Source organism: Hemiscyllium ocellatum, unplaced genomic scaffold (assembly GCF_020745735.1).
Source record: "Hemiscyllium ocellatum isolate sHemOce1 unplaced genomic scaffold, sHemOce1.pat.X.cur. scaffold_97_pat_ctg1, whole genome shotgun sequence".
NCBI classification, from domain to species: domain Eukaryota; kingdom Metazoa; phylum Chordata; class Chondrichthyes; order Orectolobiformes; family Hemiscylliidae; genus Hemiscyllium; species Hemiscyllium ocellatum.
The window spans coordinates 1,583,224-1,598,096 of record NW_026869338.1 but is presented as its reverse complement, the minus strand read 5'-3'; the positions used below and the strand labels follow the sequence as shown (position 1 = coordinate 1,598,096).

Sequence of the window (14,873 nt, the reverse complement as noted above, 5' to 3'; positions counted from 1 at the left end):
TGTCACCTTCATCCTCTCCCCCACTCACCCATTGGACTCTATGCTACTTTCTCCCCACCCTCCTCTCGCTTATCTCTCCACGCTTCAGGCTCACTGCCTTTATTCCTGATGAAGGGCTTTTTCTCTGCCCTTTGGATGCTGCATGAACTGCTGTGCTCTTCCAGCACCACTGACCCAGAATCTGGGTTCCAGCATCTGCAGTCATTGTTGTTACCTCCCATCACATGACCCAACATCTCAGCACAAGCAGGACACACTGCGCATGCTCCAGCCAACAGTGACCCAGGGTGATTGATGTCAGCACCGGACCAATGAAAGGACGGTGGGCGGAGCTGGAGGACCTTGCGGGAGGTTGATCCTCCAACCAATCACAGTGAATGAAGGGCGGAGCTAAAGTAAACCATGTGATCACCCTCGCGCCCGACGCAGAGTCGCTGTAATAAATGCTCGGGAAGTTATAGAGAGAAAGGATACGGTAAGGAAAGAAATAATCAGGGAAATGTGAGAGAAGCTGTGTTGTCATGAGCGGAGAGGTTTTACAAACAAATTGTGCATGTCGGAAAACACAAATTTGAACGTCCCAGTCCCGTGTTTGCAGTAAATGGGGAATTGCCTCAGCGGCTGCAGGCCTGAGTGAGCGCCGCCATCTTTATTCGGGACAACGATTCACTGGACACGTGCGGAGCCGCCATCTTTGTAGGGGGCAAGGTGCAGCCAGGCGCATGTGCAGCCTCTCTCTGGTACAGAGTCATTGTGATGACAGCAGCCAATCCTGCTCTGATTCACCTCTGGGCTCCCTCAGGACCACTTTGTCAATGTCTAGCTTCCTCAGTCTCCAACCATGGGGGTATGTTTGGTCTGTTTATACTGTATTATTACTTTTACAGACCATTTGTAAATGAATTTTTCACGTGGCCCAGCCCCTGACCATGTGCTGCTCTATTATCAGATTATTTTGTCTTGAATATTTTTGAGTCAAGAATTCTTTTTTCCAATAAGCAAGTGTGTTTTCCTTCAGTTTCTGACTATCAAATTCTGCACCACTTTCATTCCCTGTCATGCATTTTGCACCCCCTTGAACTGTGTTTCTCTTTCCACAGATCCCAGTGATTAATGCCAAAGCCCTGTTGCCTGTGGAGAGGGTGATGCTTGACTTTCTTGTACAGCTGCAGTTTGTGTGGTGAAGGTGCTCCCACAATGTGGTTGGGTAAGAGACATTACAGATTATTCATTACAGCAACAGTGATGATTTGAAGATAATGTCCAAACCAAGAACAGTTTGTAATTTTATTATCATGCTTATAATTTCATATAAAATATCATTGAGAATTTTAGATATAAAGCCAGAGATGGAGATATTAGGTCAGGTGACCAAAAGCATTGCCAAAAAGCAGGTTTTGAGGGATGTCTTAAAGGTGGAACGCAGACCTGTGATGTTTTGTCTGCAAATTCCAGACCATGTTGCTTTAGCAACTGTAGAATCAGCTACACAGTTGAAGTAATGAATTAACAAATTATTAGGAGTCTCGAAGTAAATGGATTGACGAGGTCTCAAAGGATGTGTGGTGCATGGAGCTAGGGATGAGAACAGCCAGGAATCAAGTCAAGAATGAGAATTTTAAATTGTTGTTGCTTATAGGAGCCTTTTGACGGGTGAACATATTTGGGGAGAAGTGAGCACGTGGGCGATAGAGCTTTCAATTTTTCTTGAGATTACAGGGAGGTTGAATTTGGGAGGCTGGCCAGGAGTGTGTTTGGATAATTTAAGTCTGGAGATAACACACGATGGATGAGAGTTTCAGTATATGAGCTGAGATGAGGGTGGAATCAGCTAGAAATAGTGGTGTTGGAGTGGGACTGGGCTGTCACTCTTACCTCACCTCTGGGATTCAGCTGGTTGTCAGGTTGTGAATCAGGTGGTAACACAATCGGGAGCTGAGTGGCCCTGGTGGAGCCTAAAATGAGTGTCACTCAGTTGGCTGTTGCTAAGCAGCTGCTTGATAGCCCTGTTGATGAATACTTACATCACTTTCCTGCTGATCGAGGGAAATTGCCTGGGTCGGAGTTGACCTGTGTTTTTGTGTTGAACATCCCTGGGCAATGTTCCACATTGTCAGTCAATGCCAGTGCTGGATGGGTACGTGGCTTTGTGGGTGGCAAGTTCTGGAGCACAAGTTATCAGTATAATTGCCAGAATGTTAGCAGGACCCATAGCCTTTACACTACTTAACCATTTCTTGGTCTTATTCGAACTAAGTCAAACTGACTTAAAACTCACGTGTGTGATTTTGGAAACCACTGTTGAAGGCTGAGATGGATCATCCCACTTTGCAACTGGCTGAGAATTGCTGCAAATGCTGCATGGATGTGTGAGATCCCTCCGTTAGTTAGGGTGGGGATATCTGTTGTGCTTCCTGCAACAAGTTGATTAATTGTCCATTACCATTCACAAGTGGGTGTGGCAGAATTCTGATCTGATCCATTGGTTGTGGGATCGTTTAGCTCTGTTGCTTGATGCTGATGCTGTTTAAAATGCAGATGGTCCCGTTTGGTAGCTTCAACAGGTTGGCACTGCATTTTTAGGTATGCCTGGTGCTGCTCATGGCATGCCATCCTTTCCTGTCCATTGTGATGGGTGAGTGCGGGATGTACAAACCCATGAGATTACAGATTGTGCTGGAGTACAGTTCTGTTGCTGTTGTTATCCCACAGTGCCTCAGAGATATCCAGTTTGAGATCCTACATCTGTCCCATTTAGCATGGTGATAGTACCACTCAGCACAAGGGAGGTTTTTCTCAACTTTAAGGTGAGGCTTTGTCTCCAAAAAGACTGTGGGATGGTCGCTCTTGTCATGGACAGATACATTTGCAGCTGATAGATTCATACTGATAAGATCTAGTATGTTTTTCCATCTTGCTGGTTCCGTGACCGCCTGCTGCAAACCCAGTTGAGCAGCTATGTCCTTGAGGACCCGACCAGTCAGTCAGTAATCCTGCAGCTGAGCTACTCTTGGTAGAGGACATTGAAATCCTGTACCCAGAGTAGGCTTGTCACCATTTTATTGCCTCAGTGCTTCCTCCAAGTGTTATTCAACATGGAGTAGCACTGATCCGTCAGCCGTGGGAGCACAGTACGTGGTAATCAGCAGGAGCCATGAGACTTCCTGGTGTCCAAAGTTAATGCTGAGTACTCCCAGGGCAAAAGGTGTGTACATCACTGTGCCATCGCCTCTGCCTGGTCTGTCCTGCTGGTGGGACAGGACATATCCAGAGATTTCAGGAGAAAGTGAAGACTGCAGATGCTGGAGATCAGAGTGGAGAGTATGGTGCTGGAAAAGCACAGCAGGTCAGGCTGATGAAAGGCTTAGGCTCGAAACATCGATTCTCCTTCGCCTCAGATGCTGCCTCACCTTGTTATGCTTTTCCATCATCACACTCTCGATATCTAGGGATGGTGATGGTGGTGTCTAGCCATTATCTGTAAGGGATGACTCTGTGAGGATGACTATGTCAGGCTGTTCCTTGACTAGTCTGTGAGACAGCTCGCCACGTTTTGGCACAAAAAACCCGGATGTTAGTGAGCAGGATGTTGCAGAGCCGAGAGGGCTGATTCTGTGGTTGTATTTTCTGGTGCCTTGTTAGATGCCAAGTGGTCCATCCAGTTTCATTCCTTTGTTGAGACTTTGCAGTGATTAATGCAGTGAGTAGCTTGTTGGGCGACTGTCAGGTTGGCAGGATATTTTCTGCCATTGACAATAGTTCCTTGGAAATCAGGAGATTCCTAATTCGTTATTATTTCATGAATTCAGATTCCATCGTCTGCCGAGCTGGGATTCGAACAGGGACTTCAGTTGTACATTTTAATATTCTGGATAAAAGTTAAATACATTAGGTTTGTTCACTCATTTTAAACATCACTAACCCTGGTTTTGTTTCTTTGTAAACACTGTCCATCATCCTGTCTCCTCCATCCTTCTCTCCAACAACAAGAGCAAGGAGCACACTGAGTTTCTCTGTCACTAAGACTGAGACAATCCGACCAGCTGCCTCTGCTGCTTCCCTCCATCCCACTAGCCCACTGAGACAAACTGCCTCACATGGTGTTCCTGGTTTTTGTCCCAAACTTACATCTTTCTCCTCTTGTCAAGTCTTATCAGAGCTCATCTTGATCTTTTCCTAGTCTCGCTAAACCACAGACATTCCAACTCTGTTTCCTCCCCGTCACTCCCCCCTCGCCAATTCACAGATATTGTTCCTTGTTCTGTCTGTCTGTCTTTTCTGGTTATGTCCTTCTCATCCATTCTGCAAAAAAAAACTAACATTTAACCTCACCATCATTTGTAAATCCTGCTCCATCCCCACTCTCCCTTTCCTTTATGAATTCCTTGTATTTGGTGTCCCTCCAGGATCTATCCTTGGTCCCTACTGTTTATCACCTACATACTGCCAGGAGGTGACATTGTCTAAAAGCACAGTGTGAGGTTTGACATGTACACTGACGATGCCCAGCTCTCCCTCCCCATCATCCCTCTCCATTGCTCCATTGTTACTCAGTTATCAAACTGCTTATCACATTCCCACTACTTGATTAACTGCAATTTCCTCCGATGAAACATTGTTACGGTTAAATCCATTACCTTCAGTTGCTAATACAAATTCCTTTCCCTTACTGCTGAGCCCCTCCCTCTCACTGGGTGCAGTCTGAGGTAGAACTAGACTCTTCACAATATTGCTGTCATATCTGACTTCAAGGTGACCTTCTAATCAGACATCTACACAATCACAAACACCAGGAATTCCAATCTCTGAAACGTTGCTTGTCTCCACCTCACCCCAGCTCCATTGCTACTGAAACCCCTTACCCGTGTCTGTGTTACCTTAAACTTGGTGAATCCGAAACAGAACCCTTGATTTCGTGACTGGCCCAGAATCTGCTGGCTTTCAGTGTTTCCTGCACAATTACCCCAGATCCCTTTCTGGTGCAGCTTTCTACAGATTCCACCATGTAAATAGCACTCTGTTCTCTTATTGTCCCCTCCAAACTGACCGACTTGACATCTTCCCAAATTATACTCCATCTGACAACTTGTTGCCCCCTTCTCCTGTGTATCTCTCTCTCTTCACAATCCTCTTAGCACTTTACAGTTATGCCTTTTCTAGGAATTCCCCCCCCCCCCCCCCCCCCCCACCCATTCTTCTAAACATTTACTGGGAACAGTGGGCAGTGTGAAGCATGCAGAGATGCTCTGTTTTTAGAGATACTCTATGGGAGGAACTTGCTGCCCATTGGTCAGAATGGAGACAACTTGCCCATCGAGCTGCATGAACCTTTCACCCCCCCCCCCCCCCCCCATGTCTTATTGATGAGGCACAGCGGCAGCACGGAAGGGAAAAAAAAGAAGCAAATCCTGCTCTCCGCATCTCACTGACTCCTGGAATATTCTGTCCCATGTGTCAAAAATCTGCCCTGTTCAGTCGCATGAAATCCCAAGGTGGAAACTCACAGAAACCCACAGAGGTTTCCCCCTGAACTGACTGCTGACCTCCACAAGGGGTAATGTGTCCAGTCATCCTGGGCCAGGAGGAGGAGATGGTGTGAGTTTCTAACCTGAACTGACAGTGATGGAGTTTATAAACTTGTATTACAGGATACTACAGGTGGACATTCAGATGGTAATCTCAGTCATTGTAACACCAAACTCTGATTGAATTAGTCAATTCATCAGGACCTGGATATTCGCATTGTGTGTGAGTATTGTATTCCATCTGAATCCCATTTGCTGCATAAAAGTTCTCTTTGAATCTTCCCAAACCTTTTATGTGTGTCCTGTAATCCTTGTATAATGAGCTGATGGGTGTAAGGTTTATTATTATAATGTATAATTTCTGTAAATCCCTCTGTCACAGCTCCCCTCAATTGCCTTTGCTACAAGGAGAACAACCTCAGTTTCCCCAAACCCCTGATTCCCCAGTGTCTGTTTGATTAGATTACTTACAGTGTGGAAACAGGCCCTTCGGCCCAACAAGTCCACACCGACCCGCCAAAGCGCAACCCACCCATACCCCTACATTTACCCCTTACCTAACACTAGGGGCAATTTGGCATGGCCAATTCACCTGACCCGCACATCTTTGGACTGTGGGAGGAAACCAGAACTCCCGGAGGAAACCCACGCAGACACGGGGTGAACGTGCAAACTCCACACAGTCAGTCACCTGAGTCGGGAATTGAACCCAGGTCTCTGGCGCTGTGAGGCAGCAGTGCTAACCACTGTGCCAGCATGCCGCCCACGGCTCTCTATAAGACACACATCAGGATTGTGTTGGAACGTTCTCCACTTGCCTACATCAGTGCAGCCCCCAACAATATTAAAGAAAGTGAACATCCTCCAGGACAAAGCACTGTGCCGTAGTGGTGTCCCATCCACCCCTTCAGCATTCCCTCTCCCCATCCCAGAGACACAGTGGCATCACTGTGTAAAAGGGAAAGTCAGCATTGTCCTCCCAGACCATAGGGCTGCTCTCTCATTAGGGAGGAAACTGGAGCCCCTGGAAGAAACCCATGCAGACACTGGGAGAATGGGCAAGTCCCACAGAGACAGTTGTCCAAAGCTGGAAACGAACCTGGGGCCCTGGCAGCAGGGCTAATCACTGAGCCACTGTGCCACCCTCAAATTGTAATTTGATTCACAACTACCACTTCCTCTGATAGTTCATTCCACACACAAACCATTGTCTGAACAAATATTTTTTAAAAATCCCCGAATCTCTTTTTAAAGCTGTTCTGCTGTCACCTTAAAAGCTGTGTACCCAGTCTTGAATCGGGTTCCTTCCTGGAAAGGACACCTGCTGTTCACATTACTGATACCACCCATCCATGATTTGAGTCTAATAAGGTCACTCCTCAGCCTCCTGCGCGCCAGTGAAAGACGTCGCAGCCTATCCAGCCTCTGCTTATAATTCAGACTATCCATTCCCCTCAACATCCTGGTAAATCGCTTTTGAATCCGCTCCAAATACATAATGTCCTCCCGATATCAGCATGGCCAGAACTGGACACAGAATTCCAGAAAAGGCCTCCCCAACATCCAAAATAACATCCCAACTCTTGTACTCCAAGGTCTGAGCAATGGTGACAAGTGTGCTAAGCACCTTCTTAACCACCCTGTCTACATGTGACACAGACTTGAAAGACCCGAACCCCTCGGCCTCTTTGTTCCATATCACTCCTCGATGCCCTGTTTTTAATTAGTGTAAGTCTGCTCTCGTTTGTTTTATCAAGATGTAATATTTTGCATTTATTCCAATCCAAAAATACCAAAAAAATCCTGAGCATTAAAGACAGTGGGAGTATACTTAAGAGGGAACTCAGGAGGGCAAAAAGGGGACATGAGATAGCTTTGGCAAATAGAGTTATGAATAATCCCAAGGGTGTTTATAAATATATTAAGAACAAAAGGGTAACTCGAGAGAGAATAGGGCTCTTCAAAGATCAGCAAGGTAGCCTACGTGTGGAGCCGCAGGAGATGGGAGAGATACTAACAAAATATTTTGCATCAGTGTTTACTGTGGAGAAGGACATGGGCAATATAGAATGTGGGAAAATAGAAGTTGAATATGTCCATCTTACAGCGGAGGACGTGCTGGGTGTCTTGTAACCTGTAAAGCTTGGTTAATCCCCAGCACCTGATCAGGTGTACCCTAGAGCTCTGTGGGAAGTTGGGAATGTGACTGCTGGGCCTCTTGCTGAGATATTTTGTATCATCGATTATCACAGACGAAATGCCGAAAGACTAGAGGTTGGTTAACATGGTGCCACTATTTAAGAAAGGTGGTAAGGACAAGCCAGGGAACTAACGACCGGTGAGCCTGGGCAAGTTGTTGGGGGGAATCCTGAGGAACAAGATGCATGTGTATACTGAAAAGCAAGGATTGATTAGTGATAGTCAGCATGACTTTGTGCATGTCTCTCAAACTTGATTGAGTTAATTGAAGATGTATCAAAGAGGATTGATGAGGGCAGAGAGGTGGACGTGATCTATGGAATTCAGTAAGGTACTGGACAAGCTTCCCCATGGAAGACTGCTTAGCAAAGTTAGATCTCATGGCATACAGGGAGAACTAACCGTTTGGATACAGAACTGGCTCAAATGTAGAAGGCAGGGTGGTGGTGGAGGGTTGTTTTTCAGATTGGAGGCATGTGACCAGTAGAGTGCCGTAAAGATCAGTGTTGGGTCCACTACTTTTTGTCGTTTATATATATGATTTAGATATGAGCATAGGAGGTATAGTTAGTAAGTTTGCAGATGACACCAAAATTAGAGGTATAGTGGACAGCGAAGAAGGTTACCTCAGACTACAACAGGATGTTGTTCAGATGGGTGAGAAGTGGCAGATGGAGTTTAATTCAGATAAATGTGACGTGCTGCATTTTAAAAAGCAAATCTTAACAGGACTGATACACTTAGTGGCAAATTCCTAGATAGTGTTGATGAACAAAGATATCTTGCAGTGCAGGTTCATATTTCCTTGAAAGTAGAGTTGCAGGTAGATAGGATACTGAAGAAAATGTTTAGAATACATTCTTTTATTGATCAGAGCATTCAGTATAGAAGTTGGAAGGTGATTACAGGACATTGGTTAGGCCTCTTTTGGAATATTGTGTGCAATTCTGTTCTCCGTGAATCGGAAGGATGTTGTGAAACTTGAAGAGGTTCAACAAAGATTTACAAGGATACTGTCAGGGTTTGAGCTGCAGAAAGAGAGCAAAAAGGCTGGGGCTTTCTTTCCCTGGAGCATCAGAGACTGAGGGGTGACCTCCATAGAGGTTTATAAAATCATTAGTAGCATGGATAGGGTAACCAGACAAGGTCTTTTCCCTGAGTAGGAGAGTCCAGAAATAGAGAGCATAAGTTGAGGGTGAGAGGGGAAAGATATAAAAGGGAACTAAGGAGCAACTTTTTCATGCAGAGAGTGGTGCCTGAATGGAATAAGCTGCCAGAAGAAGTAGTGGAGGCTGACAATTACAGTATTTTAAAGGCATTTGGATACTTGACATGAATAGGAAAGATTTAGAGGGATATGGCCCAGGTGCTGGCAAGAGGGATAAGATTAGGTTCGGATATCTGGTCGGCATGGACAAATTTGACCGAAGGTTCTGTTTAGTGCTGTTCATCTGTGACTCACAGCTCAGTGGGTTTCGGTCCCTTCAAAGATAAATCTTAATCTGTTTTATTTTAGTAAAGCTACAACATTCAGTAGGGCGACAGTTTATTTCTTTAAATACACATCTTATGATAATTTGATAAAGTTTTTTAATATAAAATATTGGTACTAATTTATTCTAGAGTCATGTTTTGTAAAGCTGTAAGATTGTGTGCCTTTTTCTGGGTCTGTGGACTGTTAAGGTGCAGAGATGGCCATTCGTACAGTGATGTGCTCTTCCTGTTGGATGTGGGAGATTAAGGAAGGTTTCAATGATCTGATTGTCTGCAGGAAGTGAGGATGCAAATCCTGTAGGATTTCCTGGATCAGATGGAGCAATGGTTAAAGGTAATGAAGAATTTACAGGAGCATGGGGGTGTGATAGGTGGCAGTTTCAGAAAGGTAGGAAAACTGCCGATCCAGTCAGGTAGATGGGTTTCCTCTAGGAAATGGAGGAGCGGAAGGCAAGTAGTGCAGGAGTCTCCTGTGGTTATTTCCATCTCCAACAAGTATACTGTTTTGGAAAGCGTCGGGGGTCACATTTTCAGGGGAATATCGCACTGACAGCCAAGTTACTAGTGTAATGAATCTAGTATAATGTGAGGTATAACAGGTTCCACGCGATCGATGGTGATAGGGGGCTCTCTAGTCTGCAGCACAGACTGCAGTTTCTGTAGCTGATAGTGAGACCTCAGAGTGGGGTGGTGCCTCCCTACTGTCTGGGTGAAGGATGGCTCCGAGGGTGCAGAATATTCTGAAAGGGGAGAATGATCAGTGGGAGGTCGCTGTGCATTGGTACCAGTGACATAAGAGAAAAGGATGAAGTACTGATGAGAGAATATAGCAAATTAGCCTGGAGGATAATAAGCAGGATCTTGTGGGTCGTAATATCTGGATTACTCCCGGTGCCACATGCTAGCGAGAGTAGGAATAGCAGGGTAGAGCAGATGAATGCGTGGCCAAGGATCTGATACAGGGGAGAAGGATTCCCATTTTTGGATCATTGGAATCTCTGCTGGGGGAGAGGTGACGTGCATAACAAGGATGGATTACACCTGAATTGGAAGGTGTCTAATATCCAAGCAGGGAGATTTGCTAGTGCTACTCGGGAGGCATTAAACCAGTGAGGGCGTGGGGGTAATCCTAAAGAGATAGTGAGAAAGGAGGTAACCCTGAGGCTGGTACAGTTGAGAAGTTAGACAGGCAAGGGCAAGGCACAGAATGAGGTCGGACTGACAAGGTACAATAGACAATCGGTGCAGGAATAGGCCATTCTGCCCTTTGAGCCAGCACCACCATTCATTATGATCATGGCTGATCGTCCACAATCAGTATCCTGTTCCTGTCTTATCTCCATAAAACTTGATTCCATTATCTTTAACAGTTCTGTCCATCTCTTTCTTGAAATTATCCAGAGACTTGGCCTCCACTGCCTTCTGGGGCAGTGCATTCCATGTGTCCACTACTCTCTGGGTGAAGACGTTTCTCCTCAACTCTCTTCTAAATGGCCTCTCCCTTATTTTTAACCTGTGTCCTCTGGTTCTGGACTCACCCATCCGTGGGAACATGCATCCTGCCTCCAGAGTGTTCAACACTTCAATAATCTTGTAGGTCTCAATCAGATCCCCTCTCATTCTTCTAAATTCAAGTATACACAAACTCAGTCGCTCCAATCTTTCAACATATGATCATTCCGCCAATTCCGGGAATTGTCCTCGTGAACCTACCCAACACTCCCTCAATAGCCACAATGCTCTTCCTCAAATGTGGAGACCAAAACTGCACACAATACTCCAGGTGCGGTCTTACCAGGGCCCTGTACAACTGCAGAAGGACCTCTTTGCTCCTATATTCAATTCCTCTTGTTATGAGGGCCAGCATGCAGTGAGCTTTCTTCACTACCTGCTGTACCTGCATGCTTGCTTTCATTGACTGATGTACATGAATACCGAGATCTCGTTGTACTTCCCCTTTACCAAACTTGACTCCTTTTAGATAGTAATCTGCCTTCCTGTTCTTGCCTCCAAAGTGGATAACCACACATTTATCCACATTCAACTGCATCTGCTATGCATCCGCCCACTCACCTAGCCTGTCCAAGTTAACCTGTATTCTCATAACATCCTCCTCACATTTCACCCTGCCACCCAGCTTTGTGTCATCAGCAAATTTGCTAATATTACGTTTAAGATGTTCATCTATATTATTAATGTATATTATCAACAGCTGTGGTCCCAGCACCGAACCTTGTGGTACCCCACTAGTCACTGCCTGCCATTCCGAAAGGAAGCGTTTATCACTCCTCTTTGCTTCCTGTCAGCCAGCCAATTTTCAATCCAAGTCAGTATATTCCCCTTTGTAAATCCATGCTGACTCTGACGAATCCTATTACTGCTATCCAAATGAGCCATAATTTCATCTTTTGTAATTGACTCAGCGTCATTCTCACCACTGACATCAGACTAACCGGTCTATAATTCCTTGTTTTATCTCTCCCAACTTTTTTTGAAAAGTGGGATAACATTAGCCACCCTCCAATCTGACTCTACATCTCCTGATTCTGTGTATCCCCCTTTCCCAAGGGACTGAACGTCATCCCTCATCAACAGGGCCATCCCACCCCCTCTGCCCATCAGTCTGTCCTTTTGATAGCACTGCACTGCATTTATTTCAATGCAAGAGGTTTTACAGGGAAAGCAGATGAGCTTAAGATATGGTTTTGAACATGGGACTGGGATATAGTGGGTATGACAGAAACGTGGCTTAGGTTGGACAGGCCAGGTAGCTTAATGTTCCAGGGAATAGATATGAGGAAGGGTAGAAAGGGGGATAAGAGAGAAGGTGGAATGGTGTTTTTGAGTAGGGATAACATTATTGTTGTGCTTAGGGAGGATATTCATGGGGGTTCGCCCGTTGAAATTACTTGGGTGGAACTGGGAAATAAGAACAGGACGATCACCTTATTGAGGTTGTCTGTGTGGGTTTCATCCAGGTGTTCTGGTTTCCTCCCACAGTCCAAAGGTGTGCAGGTTGGGTGGAGAATCCAGGCTGGATTGCCGTATTGTTCAGGGATGGGCAGGTGGGTGGATTGGCCATGGGAAATGTTCAGGGATGTGCAGGCTAGGTGGATTGGTCATGGGAAATGCAGCGTTACAGGGGTAAGATAGGAGGCTCTGAGGGTCAGTGTGGATGTGATGGGCCGAATGGCCTGCTTCCACACTTGGGATTCTTTGACGACAATTCTACTGGTTTTAAAATAGTTGCAGAAAATAATAGATCAGATCTAAAAGTTGGTGTTCAAAATTGGACAAAGGTGAATTTTGATGGTACAAGGCAAGAACTTTCAATATTTCTTTGCAACCCCCAGGTAAAGGGACGGCTGGAAAGTGGGAACATAAGAACAGAAGGAATAGGAGCAGGGGTAGGCCATCTGGCCCCTCAAGCCTGCACTGCCATTCAATAAGATCAGGGCTGATCTTTTCATGGCCTCGGCTCCACTTTCCTGCTCTCTCACCATAACCCTTAATTCGATTCCTGTTTGCAAATCTACATTTTGCCTTAAAGACATTCAAGTTGATAACATCAACTGCTACACTCAGCAGGGAATTCCACGGATTCATAACCCTTTGGCTGAAGAAGTTCCTCCTCAACTCTGTCCTAAATCAGATACCCCCTTATTTTGACGCTGTGCTCTCTAGACTGACCCGCCCCCCAATGGAAATAACCTCCCTGCTTCTATCTTATCTATTCCCTTCTTAATTTTATTTTTTCCAATACAGCCTCCCATTCTTCTAAATTCCAACAAGTATAATCCCAGTCTATTCAGTCTCTCCACATACACCAATCCTCTCAACCTCCGACTCAAACTAGTGATCCTCCTCTGCACCCCCTCCAGTGTCAGTACATCCTTGTTGAAGTAAGGAGATCAAACCTGTACACAGTACTCCAGGTGTGGCCTCACCAGCACCCTGTACAACTGCAGCATAACCATCCCTCTAGCAAGGAAGGACAATAAACCCTTCACCATCTCTTTTAGTCCCCTGGGATGCATTCCATCACGGCCAGGAGACCCATGTTCTTTTGGGCTGTTATCTTTCCAACACTACCTCTTTACTGAGAATGACTGTTTCCATGTCCTCATCTGCCATTGCCTCCATAGGCCTGTGAAAATGAGACAACAAGAGTACATGGACAGTATGTTCCTGTTAAAGCCAAGTCTGGTAGGTGTAGAGAATGCTGTGTGTCTAAAGAAATTGAGGGTCTGGTCAAAAAGATGAAGGAGGGATATGGCAGCTACGGACAGCTGGGTTTGAGTGAATCCCTCGGAGTATAGGGGCAATAGGAGTACACGTGAGGGAAAACAGGAGGGCAAAAAGGATACATGAGAGAGCTTTGGGGGGAAAGAGGTTTAAGGACAATCCAAAGAGATTCTACAAAACACTAAGGACAAAAGAGTAACCAGGCAGAGAATAGGGACCCTCAAAGATCAACAAGGCTGTCTGTGGAACCACAGAAGGTGGGAGAGATACTACCCAAGGATTTCATGTCAGCTTTTACTGAAAGAGGATATGGAAGCGAGAGAGTTTGGAGAAATAAATAGTGATGATTTGACAACTGTCCATATTACAGAGGAGGTTGTACGGGATGTCTTATACATAAAGCTGAGTAAATCTGTGGGACCTGATCAGGTGTATGCCAAATCTTTGTGGGAAGTGATCGCCGGGCCCCTCGTTGAGAGATTTGTATCACTGATAGCCGGAGGTGAGGTGCTGCAAGACAGGAGCCATTATTTGAGAAAGGTGATGAGGAAAGGCCAGGGAACAATACACTGGTGAGCCTGAGGGTAGTGGCAGACAAGGTGTTGGAAGGAATTCTGAAGGACAGGTTTATATGTAATTGGAAAGGCAAGAAGTGATTAGGGATAGTCAGCATGGCTTTGTACATACATCACTAACTTGGACTTCAGAAAGACATTCAAAAAGGTTCCACATAACAGACTGGTTAGCAAGTTAGACACCATGGGATGCAGAGAGAGCCAGCTGTTTGGATACAAATTGGCGGGAAGGTTGGGGACGGAGAGTAGTGCTTTTCGGACTGGAGGCCTGTGATGAGCAATATGGTGTAAGGATCAGTGCTGGGTCCACTGATTTTCATCATTTATATCAATGATTTGTGTGTGAATATATGAGGTATAGTTAGTAGGCTTACAGTAGACATCAAAATTGGAGGTGCACTGGACAGTAAAGAAGGTTACCTCAGAGTACAATGGGACTTCAATCAAATGGGCTGAGGATTGTCAGATCGAGTTTATTTCAGATAAATGTGAGGTGCTCCATTTTGGAAAAGCAAATGAGGGCAGGAATTATACACTTAATGGGAAGGTCCTGGGGGGTGTTGCTGAACAAAGAGATCTTTCAGTGCAGGTTCATAGTTCCTTGAAAGTGGAATCATAGGCAGGGTAGTGAACAAGGTGTTTGGTGTACTTGCCTTTACTGGTCAGTACATTGAGTAGTGGAGTTGGGATGTCATTCTGCGGCTGCACAGCACATTGATTCAGCCACTTCTGGAATTCTGCTTTCAGTCCTGGTCTCCCCGCTATCGGAATGATATTATGAAATTTGAAAGGGTTCGGAAAAGATCTGCAAAGATGTTGCTAGGGTTGAGGGTTT

The 14,873-nt window shown here is 45.4% G+C and overlaps 1 long non-coding RNA gene across 1 annotated transcript; it reads left to right on the top strand.

The window, feature by feature from the left end:
- Positions 1-420: 420 nt before the first annotated feature.
- LOC132814953 (uncharacterized) lies at positions 421-9,489 on the top strand. The gene is made up of 4 exons (XR_009644605.1): positions 421-475; positions 1,101-1,207; positions 5,649-5,748; positions 9,408-9,489. It is a non-coding gene; the product is annotated as an uncharacterized LOC132814953 (long non-coding RNA).
- The last annotated feature ends 5,384 nt before the right edge of the window (positions 9,490-14,873 follow it).